The following is a 13,823-nucleotide window of genomic DNA, read 5'->3' on the forward strand; positions in this document are numbered from 1 at the left end:
ATGGCAATAATGAATAACATTTATTTAATTCTAGCCAATAACAAGGTAAGGTGAAATATAGGTTCTACTTGTAAAGTTGCTTTTTCTTCCAGACTCGTAGATTCTACTTGTGAAGTAGCAACGTTTGCTTCTAAACTTGTAGATTTATTTCTCCTTTAGCCATACTTCTTCATTTAGTTCAACCTCATTCTCAATAAGAGAGAACTAAACAAGACATCATATGTCCAAGAAGTAGCAATGTGCTAAATCAATTTCTATAATATACTTCTTAAATTTGGAACATTTCCATTCTTTTACCTTCCAACTATATGAGGTAGTTTCTAATCAATTGGAATTGGTCCATTTAATTTGAAACATTTGCTGTTCATAACAAATTTTAGCATATAAGCAGTTCTAGGTTTGAGAAGTAGCAACTTGTTTGCATTTCTTGGCCTATAACTTCTTAATGCAATCCTCGTATATTCCTAAACCTTTCCCATTTGAGCCACTTAGAACACTTCTCTTAGGTTCAAAATGATGCTTTGCTTAACTACTTTAAGCATTTTCATGATTTTGCTAAGTATATTCAATCATTATTTATAATAGAGTTTAATCAACTATTTAACTCTTATATAAAGTGGATGAAGAATAGCGTCATTTGATCAACTTTTGATGATAGAGATTTCCAATCACTTTCTTATATTCAATCATATTGAAGATAAGAGATTTTATTGGACTTCTACACTTGTTTTTTAGAGGGTTTGTACCTCCCATCTCATTATATCCCTTGAAACACTTTTCAAAATGAAGATGTGTTGGCATTTTACTCAAACATTTTGAATCAAACCAACCTTAGACATGTGACATGGATTTCTAAAACTTGCCTTTTAGAACCATCTTAGCAAAATTGGAATATAGGTTTATGGATTATCTTTTAAACTTTTGAGAAAGTTATTCAACTTTATTTTCAATCGAGGAGATTATATATAATAATAAAATTAGAACGACATGTTACTTGTAAGTAAACACAAAATTCAATTATGTTTAATAAAAATTTAAAGTTCCATAAGCGAATTATATTGGCAACTTTAAAGCATTTATTAAATTTTAATTGATCCCTATTGAATAAAATGATTCCAATATCCTTTATTTGTGCAATAATTGACCGGACTGAGGCCCTACCATCAAGTATTGCATTTTCAAGGTGAGTAAACTCTTTACTGATTACAACTCTTTGTAACTCTTGGTTGAATAATTAATCATCACATGTTTAATTGTTACCCTTAGCTTCAAGGTTCTAAACGCTTTAGGTAACCTTGTTGAGTATAACCAATTAAAATTGAAAAACGTGATTTACCCCCACTCCCCTAAGATATAATATGACACCCAGCTGAGGCATGACCTATCATAAATATCGAAGGTTTCATCGGGTTTTTAATTGGAAAAGCAACCTCAATATTACTGGGACTTAGATTTATTATGTTGTGATTAAATAGTGAACTCTAGCGCATCATTACAAAACATCAATAAAATCTAACATGCATAATAAACTGAATGCATAAACAAGACATAGCATGGCCCCTAATCCTAAGAAACTAATAAAGCAAAAAACTCCTACTTGAACCTTCATGGATCTTATCCACCTTGCTCCTTTGGGCCTTCACTTCATGGGCTTCTTGGATTAACTGCAACCTGTAATACTATTCTATTCTATCTACAACTTAAATAAAATAAAATAAATTACAAAAATACTTTATTGGTACGTAGACCGTACTAAGATTACAAAAATACATCACGATGCGCAGATCGTATTTAGCAATCTACTGGGCCATACTAGTCATTATATAACAGTAAATAATATCATATATTAGAAAGTGCCATATAATAAATCACTCATCATGCTTTCCTAAACTACAACATCGAATGTTCACAATTAAGGAAACATGGCACCAAAATATCTCATATTTTTAATTAATGTAATTAGATAATATCATATATTATTCATGACCATCAATAAAATATCATATATTCTAAATTAGTCATGAGATAGAATCAAATATTATTTTAATCTTAAAAGATAAATCATATTTATCCTCAAAGATTATCCTAACAATGTTAGGAAATTCTATCCTAATTACTAGCCAATCACAAAATTTTAAATCAATTATATCCAAAATTAATATGGGATAATCACATTATTTAAATCAATTATTATTCTTTTGGAATATGCTCAGAATATCCTAACAAATCTTATCCAAAATTAACCAGTTTAATTATGGATAATTACCAATTTAACAACTTTAAATATGGATAATATCAAATATAACAACTTTTGAAAGATTTGGCTTTATCCTAAAATAAAAGATTTTATCCAAATAAAACCGAATTTATCTTTCAAAAATAAAAGATCATATTTTCAAAATATTTTATCTTATCCAAAATAAATCATATTCATCTTGAAATTTTTTAAAATAAAATAATTTTTTTATGAAAACCGTGCACCAGCCACCGGGTGTGGCCAGCCAAAGCCGGCCACGGTGGCCGTACATTATGAGGTGTATGCTGCTCTGCAGCGGTGCACAGCAGCAGTAGTAGTGTCGTGCAACTGTTGCTCGGTGCTGCTGTTGCTGCACCCCTGACCCGACCTGCTGCCCTGCCTTGCCCTTCCCTCCAAACCACCTGCAACGGCAGCCGCCGTGGCTGCGCCACCCAGCCTCGGTTGTCGCTGCTAAAAAAACATTTTTTTTATTTTTAATTTAAATAAAACAAAACATATTTTGTAAAATTAAATTAATGTTAATGTGGTCCAATTAATTTCAAAATTAAATCACATTCAATCTTGAAATTAGGATTCTTCATGAAATTAATCCCCAATTTAATTTAACTCTTAAATTAAATGATTTGATCATGAAAAATTCATAATTTATCATGAAATCAAATAGATTAAAATCATTAGTTACATAGTAAACGAATTAAATCAAAACCAAAACACAAAATTCATAATTTAGGGTTAGGGTTTTGAAATTTTCGAAAAAATAGGGTGGGGGGGTTCGAAATTTTCGAGTGATTCAGGGCAAAATTAAGATCTCTTCATGGCTATTTTGAGCATAATTAAATCACATTTAATCAATTCCAAAATTTAAATCACATTTAATATAATAATTGACCCATAATTAAATTATTCTCCCTCCTAATTGAATTAAAATTGTGGACTATCAAAGAATTATAGTCAGTATGCGTAAATGCAATAGGCTAACTGATACCACTGTAGGAGATTATAGGTACTACGCAGCGGAAATAAACATGAATCACATTCATAGAGTACCTAATCCCAATATCTAATGAATAACACATAAAGAACATATAATCGTACCTTTGAAGCGTGATTCCACGTGCGATCGAGCAAGAACAATGGGAGATAAAGAACCCCAAGCGTGATTCCTCTACTTGGTCCACGGGCACAGATTAAGACTCCACTAATGCTAGTTAGTTGCAATTGAACCCTTCAATTGACCTTCTACGGAGAAGAGCGAGCAACGAACCACCATGAACCACCACACGCGCCACCAAGGGTGGCCGGCCGTACGGACGAGGGGAGGAGGGAGAAAGCCTTGAGTTAGAGAGAGGAATTAGGGTTTTGGGATTGGTTGCCTTGATGTCAAAATTCACTGTGTGTGAATTATGACTGCTTACTTGCAACCCTAGGCATGGTTCTTATTTATAGATCTCATCTCAAAATAAGAGCCCATGGAAGAATCCCAAAACCTAATTCTAATCTAACTATGCTAGCCCAATCCATTTCATGATAAGTTAAATGCTCATGAAGCCCATTAATGGGCCTCATACTTGCTTAACCTAATACCATTGTGTGTGACCTTATAGGATCCATTCTATTGGGCTTTGGACTATTTAACTAGCCCAAAGATCATTTGTGATATCTAGCAACAAACAATGACGACCCTATAGAAGGAACTAATTATCTCCATAATCATGATCCTTGATATATCTAGTAATTGCACTTATCGAAGACATAACTCCTTCACGTGACAGTTGGCATCAGAGCCGAGGCTCATTCTTAATTTGCCTAGCATGGTGATGGTTGAACATGCTGATATGTGGGAAGAGAGAATTTTCTGGCTCGAAGGTAAGTCGAAATTTTAGGTTGTACTCGAAGAAAGAGTACCCAAGCTCGAAGATATAGTAATAAAACAAGTCGAGCAGATAGAAAAGCTTAATTCAACGGTGGATGGGTTGACGGAGCAGCTCAATTTTGTGCAAGGAGTAGCGGACGAAACTCGAGACAAATATGCTACCTTTATGCGTGCCCAAAGAGAACTCGGGGGAAGTGAAGGTAAGATAAAACTTCCTAATTAAACCTCGGACCTTTAATGGAACGAGAGATAGAAAGGAAGTCGACAACTTCATATTTGATATGGAACAATACTTCCGCATATGCCAATTGGAAGATGTCTTAAGGTCGACACAGCCACAATGTACTTTGTGGACGATGCAAAACTCTGGTGGAGAACCAAGTACGCCGACATACAAGAAAAGAGGATGTCGGTAGATACTTGGGAGGATTTAAAGAAGGAACTAATAGCTCAGTTTTACCCAAAGAACACAGAGTTCGTGGCTCGTACAAAGTTGGCCACCTTACAACATAAGACCTCTATTCGGGAGTGTAGGGAATAATTTCAAGCCTTTAAAATCCCACTAGCTTGAACCCCACTGTGATCATACATTAAAATACGGTGGCGTCCAAAAGGGAAGAAGATAGAGCAAAAGAGTCGCCAACAAGTTTTTAAGGAACTTGTAAACCGTTCACGAGGTGAAGGTTACACTCCTTAACGATCCAAGAGATCGTCAACTCCATAAGGTCATGAACCAAATAAGGGTTCGGGGATGATGGTACAAATCTAACCTAAAAGAGGTTGAACCTGCCCTAATAATAGGCCTCTACTTTATTCTGCTCGTATTCATGTGCGCTTTCTGATTAACATACAATCAATAGGATTAACCCTAAACCTGTTTAATCTATGTTGGTTGAATATTAATGCACAAATAAACTATTATTGGCGATCACTTGAATTATAATCACAATTAACCCTAACAAGATTATTAATATCTTATTAAGCGCGATTACAAGTACCAAATTCCCTTTAAACATGCATCAAAGGTGATCAAGCAATAACAATAAATAATATGCATATCAAGAAACATAATAAATAATCATGATAATAATAATAATCATAACCAATAATAATCATAAAATTATAACAATTATTATCATAATCATATTCATGTTAAAGCATAGCAAGATCCTAGGCATGATACTAACAAGATTAATAACAAATCCTAGCATGTCACTAAGCAATAAAATCAAATCTTTAACCCTAACATGATACTAACATGAATTAATATTAGGAAGAACATAAAAGGCATCATACTTTTAATCATACTTAATATTAAAGTTACCCTAAACATGATACTAGGAATCAAAATAACAATCTAAGCATGATTTCTATATCATAATATCAATTAAACCATTAAAGTACTAACTTGGATGCCTCGTACCTCTTTCTAATAACAAAATACACACGTTAGTAACTTCAAGGAAAATAATAATCAAAACAATTAAATTAAATAATTGAAAGAGAGATTTGGGACCAAACCCTCAGAAATTAAAACCTTTCACGTCTAGGGCGAAGGCAACTTCGAATATGGCTAGGTGTTTCTAGATCTTGTGAATGCGGAATTTTGTATTAAAAGCAAAGTTTAGAAAAGAAAGAATGAAAGAGATGAATGAAAGAAATTGAATGAAAAGAATTGATGATTCTTGGTGAATGAGGAGAATTGAATGAAGAAGAGAATTGATGAATGCTTATTGATAATTGGTGAATAAAGAGAATTGGTTAAAACTTAAGAATAAAGAGAATTGGTGAATGAAAACGGAGTTTTTAATATGATATTTATAGAGAAAATCATCCAAAAAAGATAATTTAACAAAACAGAGTCTGAAGATCGCAAAAACACATTGGCGCCAGCCCTGGCTAATTGGCGCCAAGACCAGTGGCTAGCGCCAGGCGCCAATGGCTGGCGTCTGGCGCCAATCCTGGTTCCAGGAGCCAAGGTCTGGGGTTGGACGCCAAACTGGTTTTCAACGCGTTTTCGAAAATCTCATAAATTTCCCGTACTGGATGATAAAATAATATAATTTCAATCGAAAATGCTATTTGATCTTGATTAAAACACTGAAGAATCCTAACTGAATTAGGAATGATAAAGACCTTCTAGAATGTTCTAGAAGACTAAAACCATTCCTAATTACATTAGGAATGATAAATTATATTAGGCCCTCCCCTAGATCATTAGGCCGTACTTAAAGCTCAAACCGGTCCCAGTTTAGTAAATTGGCCATAACTTCCTCAATATTCATCGGAATTGGGCTTATAATATATCGTTGGAAAGGTCTTTGCAAGCCCCATCCAACTACACCACTATTGGCCCCATATCATGGACCAGCCAAACTGGATTGGCTGTTTTCTTAAAATAAAGTTTTCAAAAACAGGGAGAAGAGAAAAGAAATAAAACTTTCCGCAACACTAGACCTTTCCACACTTCGTTTCATTCGATTATGATTCGACGCGAAAGTTACTCATCACTGGGTTTGGTTTTGGGGAGACACAAATGGGTGTCTACAGGGAGTATGTAAAAGAATATTCCACGTGCATGCTAGAGATCCATGACATGTCCGAGAAGGAACACCTATTTAATTTTGTTTGAGGCTTGAAGGATTGAGCTCAAAGGGAGATTTGGCTCCAGAAGATAGACACCTTGTCGGGGGCCATAGCCGCAGCTGAAAGGTTGATGGACTACTCGTCAGATAAGGGATTGAATCAGAAGAAAGGAGCTAGTGGGTCAGCATCTAGTACCCCAAAGAGAAACACTGGGAATTCCCAAGTCAGTTCGATTAGCATGGGGAGTAGGTACAAGAGTGTGGGAGACGATCTCCAGAAAAATGGAGCGTTTGCGTCGACCAACAAAGGTGCAACCTCCAGCTCCATCTCGTGGAATAAGCCCCTCACCTATATCCTTTGTCGCGAGCCTCACAAATGGTTCGGGTGTCGCCATAAAGGGGAGATTGACAACCTTTTGAAAAAACTCTCCTCGATGTTATTCCAACCCGAGAAAGTAGAAAGCAGGGAGGAAGCAGAGAACGAAAAAGAAGAACCCACGAGAGTAGTTCACTATGTTTCATGTACTCTGTAGGAGAAAATGAGTCAGAACTAATGTACGTGGAAGTATTGATTGATGGGAAAAGGGTCAAAGCTATGGTTGACACTGGAGCCACCCACAACTTTATCACCAGGGATATTTCTAGCTAGTTGGGGTTGGAAGTGGTACGAGGCGGGGGTCGCATAAAGTTTGTCAACGCTGAAGCTCAACCTAATCACGGTACCACCAAGAACGTGAAAGCCAAGATTGGGGACTGGAGTGGCACCCTCGACTTCACTGTGGCATCGATTGATGATTTCAAAATTGTACTAGGAATGGATTCTCTCCAAGTTAGCAAAGCTATCCCAATTCCCCACCTGGGCTAATTACTTGTTGCCGAAACTATCCTTGTCTCTTGCGAACGTGCTCGCCGGTTAAAGCAGGGGAAGGTAAGAAGAGATCTATTTTGTCAGCAATGCAACTCAAAAAGGGAATGAAGAGAAATGAGCCAACATTCCTTACTACTCTCTCGATGAAGAAGATGAGACAGCTACTAACCTCCCTTCGACCATGAAGGGGTTGCTTGAAGATTTTTCCTACCTTCTTCCTAAGGAGCTTCCAAAAACACTTCCTCCTCGGAGAGCCATCGATCATACCATAGAGTTGGTGCCATGAGCTAGACCTCCCGCGCGGAGCCCTTGCCAAATGGCACCTCCCAAGTTAGCGGAACTGCGCAGACAGCTTGATGAGTGTAGGGAATATTTCAAGCATTATCCCTAGCTTGAACCCACTGTGATCATACACTAAAGTACGGTGGCGTCCAAAGGGAAAGAAGATAGAGCAAAAAAGTCGCCATCAAGTTTTAGGAACTTGTAAACCGTTACCAGGGTGAAGGTTACACCCCTTAACGATCCAAGAGATCGTCAACTCCAATAGGTCTAGAACCATGAATGGTAGTTTGGGGATGAAGGTAAAAATCCAACCTAAAAGAGATTGAACCTGCTCTAATAATAGGCCTCTACTTTATTATGATCGTATTCATGTGTGCTTTATGACTAACATGCAATCAATAGGATTAACCCTAAACCTGTTTAATCTATGTTGGTTGAATATTAATAAACAAACAAAACTATTATTGGCGATCACTTGAATTATAATCAAATTAACCCTAACAAGGTTATTAATTATCTTATTAAGCGTGATTACAAGTACCAAATTCCTTTTAAACATGCATAAAAGGCGTGATCAAGCAATGACAATATATAAATATCAAGCAACATAATAATCATAAACAATAATCATCATAAAATTATAATTAAAATAATCAGGATCAAAATAATAATAATTGTCGTAATAATAATCATGTTAAAGCATAACAATAGCAAGATTCTAGGCATGATACTAACAAGATTAATAACAAACCCTAGCATGTCACTAAACAATAAAAATCAAATCCTTAACCCTAACATGATACTAACAATCATAAATATTAGGAAGAACATAAAAGGCATCATAGTTTTAATCATACTTGATGTTAAAGTTACCCTAGACATGATACTAGGAAGATCAAAACGCCCTAACATAACATTAGGAATCATAACAACAACCTAAGCATGATTTCTACATCATAATAGCAATGTAAACAATTAAATCACTTACTTGAATGCCTCGTACCTCTTTCTAATAACAAAATAAACGCGTTAGTAACTTCAAGGAAAATAATAAACAATTAAATTAAATAATAATTTAAAGAGAGATTTGAGACCAAACCCTCAGAAATTAAAACCTTTCACGTCTAGGGCGAAGGCTACTTAGAATAATGCTAGGTGTATCAAGGTCTTGTGAATGCGGAATTTTGTAAAAAGAAGGTAGGCTTAGAAAAGAGAGAGAGAGAGAGAGAGAAGCTTTAGCTTAGAGAGAATTGATGATTGTAGATGATTGAAAACGGAGTTTTTAGGAGGCTATTTATAGAGAAAATCAACCAAAAAGATAGAAAATTGAACCACAATTCTGACGCGAAAAAACGAAGTTAGCGCCAGACGCTGACATTAGCGTCAGACGCTAATGCTAGCGTTAGGCGCTAATAAGGTTTTTGACACGTTTTCTAAAATCAGATAGAATTTAACCGTAAAATCGTATTTTTCTCAAAAACACTCTTTTATTCTGATTAAAACTCTAAAAAGTCAACAAAAGTCAATTTATCAATGCTAATTGAATTAGGAATGAAAAGAACATTTTAGAAGAATCTAGAAGACTAAAACCATTCCTAATTGCATTAGGAATGATAAATCCATATTAGGCCCTCCTCTAGATCATTGGGCCGCATATAAGGCTCAAACCGGGCCCAGTTTAGTAATTTGGCCATAACTTCCTCATTATTCATCGGAATTGGGCTTATAATATATCGTTGGAAATCTCTTTTCAAACCCTATCCAACTACACTATTAATGGACTCATATCATGGACCAACCAAACTAGATTGGCTGTTTTCTTAAAATAGGTTTTCAAAAACAGAGAGAAGAGAAAAGAAATTAAAACTATCCGCAACACTAGACATTCCACACTTTCACTTCATTCGATTATGATTCGACGTGAAAGTTACTCATCACCGAGTTTGGTTTTGGGGAGACACATTTGGGTGTCTACAATGAGCTACTCCATTTCAGGTTCATCCGACCCTCTAAGGCGCCGTATGGAGCACCTGTTCTCTTCTAGAAGAAACAAGATGGGATTTGAGATTATGCATCGATTTCCGAGCCTTAAACAAGATGACAATGAGGAATCATTATCATATACCCTTGGAGGCCGATTTATTCGATCAATTGGGTGATGATGTGTACTTCACCAAACTTGATATTTGATCGGGATATCATCAAGTCCGAATTTCCCAAGGAGACAAACATAAAACGGCCTGTGTCACTAGATATGGAACTTCCGAGTGGTTGGTTATGCCGTTTGGGCTGACCAACACTCCAGCAACATTCTGCACATTGATGAACCAAGTCTTCCACGAGTACCTTGACAAATTTGTAGTGGCATACTTGGACGACATTGTGATCTTTATCCGCAAATTTAAAGACCACCTGGAGCACTTGAGGAAAGTATTCTTGAAATTAAGAGAACATCATTTGTTCGTGAAGCGGGATAAATGCGCTTTTTCTCAGAAAGAAGTGGGTTTCCTCGGACACTTTGTAGGCGGAGGTCACATCAGAATGGACTCAAAGAAGATCAAACCCATCAGCGATTGGCAAGATCCAAAGAATGTTTCAGGATTAAGATCGTTCTTGGGGCTAGCTAATTACTACCGTCGTTTCATACAGGGATATTCGGCAATAGCAAGCCCCCTCACGGACTTGTTGAAGAAGGATAAAAAATGGAGTTGGCAGACAAGCAGCATGGAGCTTTTCTCAAGATTAAGGAAGCAATGACGAAAGACCCTGTCCTAACTCTTTCGAACAACAACAAACCATTCAAAGTTGAGACTAATGCATCAGATTTTGCGCTAGGTGGAGTCCTTCTGCAGAAGGCCACCCGGTCGCTTATGAGAGCCGGAAGCTAAGTGGAGCTAGAGAAAAGATATGCTGCTCAAGAAAAGGAACTACTGGCTATCGTCCACTTCTTGAGAGGATGAAGGCACTATCTACTGGGAGCCAAGTTCCTTGTTTGCACCGACAATACTGCAGCAAGCCACTTCCTTACCTAACCGAAGCTAATAGGAAAGCAAGCTCGATGGCAGGAAGTGCTTGCTGACTTTGATGTGGAGTTCACATATAGAACATGAGCCAATAATTGGGTAGCAGATGCATTGAGTCAGTGAGCTGACTTGGCATCAGTTGTCCCCTCTGGCGGCCATTAATATTATGACATCAGTAAAAGAACATGTCAAGCAACACCTGCCTGAAGACCCCATGACAAGCACCATCAAGGGATTGATTGAAAAGGGGAAGATATGATGTTTCTGGATGGACGGTGATCTGATCTACACCAAAGGAGACAAACTATTCATACCAAAGGCGGGAGGCCTGCAGAGGATGCTCTTGAAAGAATGTCACGATACCCTGGTTGGAAGAGGACCTTGAGCTTGCTGTCTATGGGCTATTACTAGCCAGCAATGAAGGAGGACGTCATCAACTATGAACTTGCCTAGTTTGTCAATAGGACAAAGTTAATCTTCAAAAGCCTAGAGGTCTTTTAGTCCCTCTTCCCGTTCCAGGACGTCCATGGGAGAGTGTATCTATGAATTGTATTAGTGGTCTGCCTAAGGTGGATCAATATTCAGTTGTAATGGGGGTGATCGACAGGTTTTCGAAGTATGCTACTTCGTTCCCGTGCAAAAGGCTTGTGGTGATGAGGAGACAATGGCGTTGTTTTTAAAACACATTGTGAAGTATTGGGGTTGCCTCAAAGAATCGTCAGCGACAGAGACTGACAAGGGGAAAACTAGGTCGTTTACTAATCCTCCCTAAGTTAAACTAAATTTATAAACACTTAACAAACCTAAATACAAGTATAGAGGCAAGTCAAGGGTCGAACCCAAAGGAACGATAATTCTCAAGTACTCTTAATTATGATCAAGTACTCTCAATTATGCTCCTAAGCTAGGTTGAAATTGAATGTAAGAGGTAACACTAACAACTAACAAAACAAACAACCAAACTAATGAAACACTAGGAATGGGGATCAACAATTAATCATGACAATTGCAACAACTTGAGAAGAGCATGCCAATCAAAGGTTATGAAGACTAATGATAAGAGCTATCAATTGGAATCAAAGAGCTATCTCCTAATTGTTAAGATAGGGTTTACTATGAATAACAAACTAAGAGAATCACAATCCAAACCAATCAATAATTGCAATTCCTAAATCAATTGGTCGTGTCATTAGCAATTACAATGCAATCTAGTATAATTCTCAAGGCCTAATCGAATCACACACATGCAAACCTTCACTTATCACTTTAATCTCAACAATTAATCAACACAATTCCCAAATTAATCATAATCAATCAATCATACAAGTTTCACCCAATTCCTAGCCAAAAAACTATTCAAGAATCATCATCTATTAACTAACAACTAAGGAAATCAAGAATCAACAATATATCAAGAACAACTACATTAATTAAGCATCAAACATCAAAATCAAATCAAACAAACATGAAATTAAACAAGCAATAAGGTGATATAGAGTGAGAAATGCTCATTGATTGATTAATAAGATCTTCAATACAATTGTCACCATTGAATCTTCAACCTCTCAAACCACCATTGAAATCCCTCACTTTCTCTCTCTAAAACTACTCCTAAACTAGAGAGTGGAACTCCTAATCTAACCTAACCCTCCTTAGAGGAGAAAGAAACTATTCTAAACTAAATAATTACATGAATGAAGACTAAAGAAAGCCATACAATATATAAAAAAACGGAGAAAAGAAGCTAAATCGCGAATAAAACCTAGAAAGCCGCGCCCGCGCAGGAGAACAGGGCACAAAGGAGCCCGCGCCCGCGGGGCTAGGACCACGCCCGCGGGGTGCACACGGCCAGCCCACTGTGGCATTCTTCTCGAATTTGCTGCTTGGTGCTGCAGCTAGCCCGTGCCCGCGGCTGCTCGGTGCGCGGCTGTGCTACTACGCAAGGCAGCTCGAGTTGTGCTGTTGCGCGCTAGATGCTCGACTGCTTGGGTTGTGCTGCTGCGCGTGGAAGCTTGGGGAGCATGCTCGGGGCTGCTTCTTGGTGCCTGTGCTTGCGGAGCTTGCTTGGTTGGCTTGACTTGTATGCTTGGCTTCCCAAACTTGGCTCCGTTGACTTCCTTGAATGCGCTTGAGCTCCCTCCTTGATGATTAAATCCCGGGAAACTCGACACACCTACAAAACAAGTCAAAGGAACGGAGAAGCGAGAGAAAAAGCCGAGAAATGAATAAAATAGTAAGAAAACCATCAAAAGCACACATGTCTCTAAACTTACACACAAACACGCAAATAAAGCATTATTATCTAAAAACACGACATAAAAGACGAAAAATGAGCATAAAAATACGAAGAAAACCTACCAGAAGATTTCCATAAATGGCACGCATCAGAGATACAAGATTCATGAGCATATTTTAGACGGAGTTGTTCAAGCTAATGGGGTCGAACTTAAACATGTCTTCAAGTCACCACCCCCAATCCGATGGGCAAACAGAGAGATTCAACAGGCTCTTAGAGGAATACTTAAGGAATTTCGTCAGCGCCAATCAGAAGGACTGGATGAAACTTCTTGACTTTGCTCAACTCTACTTCAACGCCCAAAAGTGCTCCACTTCCAACAGAAGTCCGTTTGAGTTGGTGATGGGCCAACAAACTATTTTATCTCACACCATAACTACGTCTAAAGAAGGGAGAAGCTGCAAAGCCCGAGAATTCAAGAAAGATTGGCAACAAAACATGGAAGTTGCTCACACTTACCTGGAACGGGCAACAAGTAGAATGAAGAAATGGGCCGATCAAAACAGAAGGCCAAAAGAGTTTAATGTTGAGGACATGGTAATGGTAATGGTCCTACCGGAGTAGCTGAAGTTCCTCAGAGGGAGAGATCGCAGACTAATCAAGAAATACGAAGGCCCCATTTGCATTACTAAACGGATT

This window comes from Chenopodium quinoa, unplaced genomic scaffold (assembly GCF_001683475.1).
Source record: "Chenopodium quinoa cultivar QQ74 unplaced genomic scaffold, ASM168347v1, whole genome shotgun sequence".
Lineage (NCBI taxonomy): Eukaryota > Viridiplantae > Streptophyta > Magnoliopsida > Caryophyllales > Amaranthaceae > Chenopodium > Chenopodium quinoa.